Source organism: Marmota flaviventris, chromosome 4 (genome assembly GCF_047511675.1).
Source record: "Marmota flaviventris isolate mMarFla1 chromosome 4, mMarFla1.hap1, whole genome shotgun sequence".
Lineage (NCBI taxonomy): Eukaryota > Metazoa > Chordata > Mammalia > Rodentia > Sciuridae > Marmota > Marmota flaviventris.
In genome coordinates, this window is record NC_092501.1 from 75,612,229 (window position 1) to 75,621,945 (window position 9,717).

Sequence of the window (9,717 nt, forward strand, 5' to 3'; positions counted from 1 at the left end):
TGGTGGAGTTTTTTAGATCCTCTTAGAATCATGGCATCAGCAAATAATGAGAGTTTGAGTTCTTCTTTTCCTATTCATATCCATTTAATTTCTTTCATCTGTTTAATTGCTCTGGCTAGAGTTTCAAGGACCATGTAGGATAGAAGTGGTGAAAGAGGGCATTCCTGTTTTGTTCCAGTTTTTAGAGAGAATGCTTCTAATTTTTCTCCATTTAGAATGATGTTGGCCTTGAATTTAACATAGATAGCTTTTACAATGTTGAGGTATGTTTCTACTATCCCTAGTTTTCCTGGTGTTTTGAACATGAAGTGGTGCTGTATTTTACCAAATGCTTTCTCTGCATTAATTGATATAATCATATGATTCTTATCTTTAAGTTTTTTGATTTGATGAATTACATTTATTGATTTCTGTATGTTGAACCAACCTTGCATCCCTGGGATGAACCTCACTTGACCATGGTGCACTATTTTTTAAATGAGTTTTTGTATTCAATTTGCCAGATTTTATTGAGATTTTTTTGCAGCTATGTTCATTAGGGTAATTAGTCTGAAATTTTCTTTTCTTGATATGTCTCTGCCTGGTTTTGGTATCAGGATGATATTAGCTTTATAGAATGAGTTTGTAAGGGTTCCCTCCTTTTCCATTTCATGGAATGATTTGAGAAATATTAGTATTAATTCTTCTTTGTAGGTCTTGTACAACTCAGCTGTGAATCCGTCTGATCCTGGGCTTTTCTTGGTTGGTAGGCTTTTGATGCTATCTTCTATTTCCTTGCTTGAAATTGATCTGTTTAAATTGTGCATGTCATCTTGACTCAGTTTGAATTGATCATATGCCTCTAGAAATTTGTCAGTGTCTTTGAGGTATTCTATTTTACTGGAGTATAAATTTTCAAAATAGTTTCTAATTGTCTTCTGTATTTCAATAGTGTCTGTCTGATATTTCCTTTTTCATCAGGAATTTAAGCAATTTGAGTTTTTTCTCTTCTACTTTTTGTTAGGGTGGCTATGGGTTTGTCAATTTTGTTTATTTTTTCAAAGAAAACCAGCTTTTTGTTTTGTCAATTTTTTGAAATTTTTTTTTCAATTTCATTGATTTCTGCCCTGATTTTAATTATTCCCTGTATTCTATTACTTTGGTATTGGCTTGTTCTTCTTTTTCTAGGGCTTTGAGATATTAATGTCAGGTCCTTTATTTGTTGATGTTTCATTCTTTTAATGAATGAACTTAATGCAATGGACTTTCCTCTTAGTACTCCTTCATAGTGTCCTATAGGTTTTGATAAGTTGTATCAGAGTTCTCATTTACCTCTTAAAAGCATTTTATCTCCTCCCTGATGTCTTTTATTTTCCATGCATCATTCAATAGAGTATTGTTTAGTGTCCAGATGTTGGATTAGTTTTTATTTTTTATTTTATCATTGATTTCTAATTTTATTCCATTATGGTCAGATAGAATGCAAGGTAGTATCTCTAATCTTTCGTATTTGCTAACACTTGCTTTGTGGCATAACATATGGTCTATTTTGGAGAAGGATCTATATGCTGCTGAGAAGAATGTGTATTCTCTCGTTGATGGATGGAATATTATATATACATATATATCTGTTAAGCCTAAATTATTGATTGTTTTATTGAGTTCTATAGTTTCTTTGCTTAGTTTTTGTTTGGAAGATCTATCAAGCGGTGAGAGCGGTGTATTAAAGTCATTCAGTATTATTGTGTTGTGGTCTCTTTGATTCTTGTAGTTGAGAAGAGTTTGTTTGATATACATAGATGCTTCATTGTTTGGGGCATAGATATTTATGATTGTTATGTCTTGTTGATGTGTGAGTCCCTTAGGCAGCGTGAAACATCCTTCTTTATCCTTTTTCACTAGCTTTGATTTGAAGTCCACTTTATCTGATAAGAGGAAGGAAACCCCTGTTTATTTATGCAGTCCATGTGAGTGGTACTTTTTTCCCACCCTTTCACTTTCAGTCTGTGGATGTCTTTTCCTGTGAGATGAGTCTTTTGAAGGCAACATATTATTGGGTCTTTTTTTTTAAAAATCCAATCTGTCAGTCTATTTCTTTTAATTGATGAATTTAGGCCATTCACATTCAGGGTTATTATTAAAGTACAATTTGTATTCCCAGACATTTTGGTTTATTTTTGGTTTTTAACTTGACTTGGTTTCTCCTTTGATTTACCTTTCCTTTAGTGTAGCTCCTCCCTTTGTTGATTTTCATTGTTTTTTTTTTTTTCATTTCCTCATCCTGGAATATTTTGCTGAGGATGTTCTGTAGTGCAGGCTTTCTCACTGTAAATTCTTTTAACTTTTGTTTATCATGAAAGGTTCTTATTTTGTCATTAAATCTGAAGCTTAATTTTGCTGGATATAAGATTCTTGGTTGGCATCCATTTTATTTCAGAGCTTGGTATATGTTGGTCCAGGATCTCCTGGCTTTGAAAGTCTGGATTGAAAAATCTGTTGAGGTACAAATTGGTCTCCCACTATATGTAATCTGATTCCTCTCTCTTGCAACCTTTAAGATTCTGTCCTTATTCTGTATGCTAGGCATTTTCATTATAATGTGCCATGGTGTAGATCTATTGTAATTTTGTACATTTGGTGTCCTGTAATCCTCTTGTGTTTGATTTTCCAATTCATTCTTCATATTTGGGAAATTTTCCGATATTATTTAATTAAAGAGTTTGTGCATTCCTTTGATTTGAATCTCTGTGCCTTCCTCTATCCCAATAAATCTTATATTTGGTCTTTTAATGCTATCCCATAATTCTTGGATGTTCTGTTCATGGTTTCTTACTATCTTCCCTGTGAGGTCAACTTTATTTTCAAGATTATATATTTTGTCTTCATTTTCTGATGTTCTGTCTTCCAAGTGATCTAGGTTGTTGGTATGCTTTCTATTGCATTTTTTATTTGGTTTATTATTTCTTTCATTTCAAGGATTTCTGATTTTTTTTTTAAAATCTCTATCTTTTTCTTGAAGTAATCTTTTGCTACCTGTATTTACTCCCTTATCTTTTTGTTGGTGTGATCAACGGTTGCCTATTTTTGCTCCCTTACCTTTTTGTTGGAGTGACTTTTTTTTCCTGTATTTTGCTCTCTTATGTAATTAATTCATGGATCATTTAAATTATGCTCATTCTGAACTCCTTCTCTGACATTTCATCAACTGTGCTGTCAATGGATTCTATTATATCTTAGTTTGTTTGGGGCACTTTCTTCCCTTGATTTTTCATATTGTCTATGTGTCTTCCTTTCTTGCAGTGCAGATCTGAGGTATTACAGTTTCTACCCTATAATCTTGTAGTGTCTCTGCAGATTACTTGTATCACACCCTGGTGTTGGGCTTCCAGTCTCTGGCCAGTGTACTAAGATGGATGCTACTGCAACTAAAAGTGGTGGCAGCAATAGTGGAGGTAACTCAAGATAGCAGTGGGGATGTTCCAAGATGAAGCCTTACAATGGCTTTGGGCTGCCTATTTGGAGATGCAGCTGTCTTCAGTTCCTCTCTGTTGTCCCAAGGTGTAGATAACTACTTGGGGAGGGCTATGATGATGGCTGCAGTGACCCAAGATGGATGGGGGCTAGGCCTGGGCTCTTGCACGGGTCTGCTGGGCAGTCCTGGGCCAGGGCCTGGGCTGCAGGGTGGGTCTGTTGGTTGGTGGGGGCAGTCCTGGGTCTGACCTGGGCCTGGGCTCCCAGGTCTGTAGGGAGGGTCCTGGGCCTGGGTCAATGGGGGAGGTCCTAGGCCTGGGCCTAGGTTCCCACAAGTGTCATCAGGGCTGGTCCTGGGCCTGATCTGGGCCTGGGCTCCTGCATGGGTCATGTATTTCTTCTTTTGAGAAGTGTCTATTTAGTTCCTTTTTCCATTTATTAATTGGGTTGTTTTGGTGTTAAGGTTTTGAATTCTTTACATATTCTGGATATGAATGCCTTATCTGAGAAGCAGGTGACAAAGTTCTCTAATCCTGTAGGCTCTCTCTTTACATTCTCAATGGTTTCCCTTGCTGTGCAGAATTTTTAAAAAAAATTTGATGTCATTTTACTTATTTATTTTTTGATTTTATTTCTTATGCTTTAGGCGTCTTGTTAAGGAAGTTTGTTCTTATGCCAACATGATGAAGTGTTGGGCCTACATTTTATTCTATCAGTTTCACAGTTTCAGTTCTAATTCCTATGTCTTTGGTCCACTTTAAGTTGACTTTTGTGAAGGGTGAGAGAGAGGAGTCAAGTTTCATTCTTCTGCATATGGATTTCCAGTTTTCTTAGCACCATTTGTTGAAAAATCTATCTTTTCTTAAATGTATGTTTTTGGTGACTTGTCTAGTATAAGATAAATTGTATTTATGTGGGCTTGTCTCTGTGTCTTCTATTCTACTCCATTGGTTTCATGTGTGTTTTGGTGCTAGTACCATGTTGTTTTTGTTACTATAACTCTGTAGTATAATTTGAGGTCTGGTATACTTCTAACAGTGCACTTTTTGCTCAGGATTGCTTTGGTTATTCAAGGTGTCTTATTTTTTTTTCCAAGTGAATTTCACAACTGTTTTTTCTATTTCTATGATGAACAACATTGGAATTTTGATGGGAACTGAATTGAATCTGTATATTGCTTTTGGTAGCCAATTTGATAATATTAATTCTGCCTATCCAAGAACATGGGAGATCTTTCCATCTTCTAAAGTGTTCTTCAATTTTTTTCTTCAGTGTTCTAGAGTTTTCATTGAGGAGGTCCTTCATATCATTCATTACATTAATTTCCAATTATTTTTTGTTTTAGAAGATTCATTATGGGATAATTATAGTTATTTTGATTTGTGTATTGATCTTGCATCCTGCTACTTTACTAAATTTGTGTCACAGCTCTAGAAGTCTTCAGGAAGAGGTTTTTTTTTTTTTTTGATCTTGTATAAGATCATTATATATATATATATATATATATATATATATATATATATATATATATAATCATGTCATCAGCATATAGAGATAATTTGAGCTCTTCTTTTTCTATTTGTGTTTCTCTAATTTCCTTCTCTTCCGGATTGTTCTGGCTAGAGCTTCTAGGACTATGTTGAATAGGAGTGGTAAGAATGGATATCCTTGTCTTGTTCCTGTTTTTAGAGGACATGGTGTGAAAGGTATTTTTGCTGGACACAGAATTCTTGACTGGTAAGTTTTTATTCCAAAACTTAGACATTTCACTCCATTGTTCTCCTGATTAAACAGTATTTGAAACAAATCCTAGTGTTATTCTTATCCTTTTCCCCTTATAGGTAAGTTGTCTTTTTTCTCTGACTTTTTCCATGATTTTCTCTTTGTTTTTGGCTTCCAATACTTTGAATATGATATGCCTAGGTGTTGGGTTTTTGAAATTTATTCCAATTGGTGTTTTCTGAGCTTCTTTGATTTGTACTTGGTGTCTGTTATCAATTTCAGAAAATCTCCAGATATTATTGCTTCAATATTTCTCTTCTCCTCTTTTCCTTCTCTTTCTGGTATTCCCATTACACATATGTTATACTTTTGTAATTGTACTGCAGTTCTTGGATATTGTGCTCCACATTTTTATTCTTTTTTCTCTTTGAAATTTAATTTAAGAAGTTTCTATTGATACAGTTTCAAGATCATTGATTCTTTCCTCAGATGTGTCAAGGACACTGGTGAACCCATTAAAGGCATTCTTCATTTCCCTTATAATATTGATTTTTAATATTTCTTTTTGGTTTTATTTTTTAGAATTTCCATATTGCTACTTCTATTACTCATCTATTCTTCCATATTTTCAATTAAAGCCTTTAGCATATTAATCATTGTTATTTTAAACTCCCAGTATGATAATTGGAAGATTTCTGTCATTTCTGAGTCTGGTTCTGTCACTTCAGACTGTGTTTTTTCTTGTTTTTACTCATGACTTGTATATTTTTCATTAAAAATTGAACATGGTGTATTTGGTAATAGGAACTGAGATAAATAGTGTGAGCATTTATGTTTGTCTGGAAAGCAGTTATGCTGTGTTTACTGTTTGCTATAGTTGTAGGTTTGATAGTTAATTTTATGTGTTAACTGGACTGGACTGTGAAGTATCCAGATTAAATATTATTTGTGGGTATGTCTGTGAAGGTGTTTCCAAATGAAATTAAACATTTGAATCATGAAACTCAGAAAAATAGATGGCTTTTCCCAATGTGGGTAGGCAGCATTCAATCATTTGAGATCCTAAATAGAACAAAAAGCAGAGAAAGAAGAAATTCTTTCCCCCCTTTTTTTTTCCTGCCAAACTACTTGAGCTGGAACATCTCATCTTATTCTGCCCTTAAATTAGTATTTACATTATTGGCTCTCTTGATCCACAGACCTCTGGACTTGAACTGAATTATGCCATTAAGCTTCCTGGACTTCTAACTTATAGATGGCAGATTATGGTCACTTCTCAGCCTCCTTACTTGCATGAACCAATTCCTCATAAAAAAATCTTTGTCTCTGTATTTCTATTTCACACACACACACACACACACACACACACACACACCCCTCCTATTCTGTTTCTCTGATGAATATAGTAGGTGTCTGAGGCTTTAATTTTTTTTCTCTTGTCTTATGTTATGATATAGATATTATTATGATTTAGATATTGTTATTCTCCAAAAGCTCATGTGTGAGACAATGCGAGAAAGCTTAGCAGTGAAATGAATGGGTCATGAGAGCCTTAACCTAATGAGTGCATTAATTCTTGAATAGGGATTGACTGGGTGGTGACTATAAGCAGGTAGGGTGTGGCTGGAGGAGATGGGTCTTTGGGGGCATGCCTTTGGGTTATGCATTTGGTGAGCTGAGCTTAGTTTCTCTTTCTGTTCTTGGTGTGATGTCTTGAGCCACTTTCCTCTACCACACACTTCTTTCCTGATGTTCTTCTGCCTCACCTCAGACCTGGAGGAATGGAGTAGGCTCTCTGTGGACTAAGACCTCTGAAAATGTGAGCCCCCCCAATAAACTTGCCCTCACTAAAATTATTCTTCTTAGGCCTTTTTGTCACAGCTATGAAAAAGTGACTAAAACACTCATGTTTTTCTCACCTCCATTGTCTTTTGGTTTCCCTAGAAACTCTCTCTTAAATAGAGTCTGAGCCTTGCTGTTCTCTCAAGAATCCCCTGACAGATGTACCAGGAATTAGTTGAAAGTTAATTAAATATCATATGAAATGGTTCTTTTTATATATAAATCACTAAATTAATTGAACATAATATTTTAAAATTAAATTTAAAGGCTCAAGACAAAGCTGCTTTTAAAATCCATGATTTTAACAAATCGAATACTAATTTCAACATGTGAATTTTACTTAGTCTTGATAGCTCCCAGCTGCATCCTGCCCTCTTTTAGAAACCTAAATGGTACCTACTAGCCATGTGACTCTTGTATCTTAAGCCAGCTAAATTCTCAGTTTCCTTATTTGGTTGAGGGAACCATTTTTGCTTTGCTTATCTTGAAGGGTTTTTGTGGGAATTGTGTTTAGCTCTGTAAGCTGTAAAGGACTACTTTCCCTCAAACCTTTACCATAAAGTATAATTGGTGAGAATTTGACCAATCTGCATGGAGGACAGGCTACCTTATAACTAGTCCTGAAACCTTAAAAAAAAAAAACAAAAAACAAAAAACAAAAACAAATGCTGAAATTGTGCTTCCCAAGGCCAGACAGAACTATGGAAAGCAGGTGGAACAGAAACAACATTAGTGACATTGAGTTATGTTTTTGACATTTTACTTCATATTTTTCCCCAGAAAATATTAAGAACAGAGTCTGTTCAGAATTTTAGACTTTTCCCATTTCCCAAAACAAATTGTTCCTTTCATTAGAAAAGATCAGATCCCAGGCTCAAAGCTTCTGGGAGACAATATTATCTGGCAAGAATTCAATAATTTAAAAAAAATCATTGTAATTAACTTCTATTTATGTCTTATGATGCTAATTTTTCATTTACTAAGTGATATATAGTTTCCTTTAAAATGTATTCAAATGAAAAAAAAAACTATCTTAGTAGTAGAAGTGAAAGGGAAAGGTAGTAAACATTCAGAAAAAGGTATATATAAGACTGAAGAAAAACTACTCCTTAAACTACTCTAAAATTTTTCTTTGTACTGGTGCCCATATTCACATCTAAAACAATGCAAACTCCATCCACCTTGGTGTACTGCAGAAAGGTAGTTTGTCACTAGCTGCCTTTCTTGCATTGGATTGCCATTTCTCAAATCTACCCTGTAAAGTAAGAATTATCATCTCCACTTAATAGAAAAGGGATTCAGGTGTGTCTTTGATCAAGGTCATACCTCCTCAGTGGTGTGTTCAGTTTTTAAATTGGTGATGGGGATTTGGGTTAAGGGGCAGGGAAGGGCCTGTGGGGAGAAGACAGTATTGACACAGTTTAATACATTACCCCCTGGAGGTCAGGTTCTGAGGTGCTTACTGTGGGAAGTTCTGGAAGGGAAGAGCCCTGACATATTTAGTCCTTTAAATAGGGTACAGTTTAGGCAAAAGAGTCTTTTGTCCTTAGAAGAAAGATGCAGTTTTCCTTCTGGGCAGGTTTTGCTCAGATCTTGATCTGACTACAAGCAGATGGTTTTCAATGAGCATCCAAAGGGAGAAGGAATGGAGAGAGACAGAAGGAACAAAGGGAGGAGGGAGGAAAGGATCGTTAGGAGAGCTTTGGTTCCCAAGAGCCCCATACCCTTTCCTGGTATGGGATGTCTATTTTGGGGACATTGAGATATTTAGGCATTTTACTAAGGTTGAAAATGGGAAGTTTATAGCACCTCAATCCTGGCAGACAGATGGAAACAATTAACACTATATCTTAAAAATCACATAGTTGGAAGCTGCTCAGTAGCTCTGATGCTTTAAAATCCCTGTTTGTGTGGTTGGAATAGAGATGGAAAGAGATGGGAAATAAGACATGTTCAGCACTTCTTCCATGATGATACTCTAATAAAATCTTCTCCATGGTTCAATAAAGTAGCTGCTACTATTTAATCAGAATGCAAGACAGTGACCCAAATCTCACAGTTCTAAAGCCATTGTACAATCAGTTAGTAGGTGATTCGGATTAGCAAAGATCCTTATTTCCTTAGATATTTGCAAACTATCATGTCAACAAATGCATATGGTGTTCCTCCAGGTAGATGACCTGATCTACCAGTGGGTGCTTGTCACTCAGCACCTATTCAGGGGACTTTTACCCAGGTGTCACATCCATAGGTAGGTTGTACCAGGACAGTGGGATAGGTTGCTAAGAGACCAAGGAAAATACCTGCTGACAGTATATGAATGGGGATGGTTTAGTGGTGACAGGAGATAGTACCTTGTGGTGAATGGAAATAGTACCTTCATCACTCAAGGTCTTTTACCAAGCAGGGCCTCCTCTTTCTTATGGTGTTTTATGTAATGGCTTTCGACTGGATGAGAGTCACATATCTTTCCCATGGTGCCCTCATTTTTGCCCCAGTTGCCACTGAGAGAGGGGTTTTATATGTTAGGCTGTAGAATTGTGACATCATCAGCATTAGCTTGCTTAGTTTGCTTGTAGCATCCCAGTAAACAACTGTCCTGGAATACATGCAAGAAGGCATCTTTCTACAGATAAAACCAACTTGCCCTGATTTCCAGAGTACATAAGAGAAAGCCAGTGTCCTTCAAGATAATGCATATCT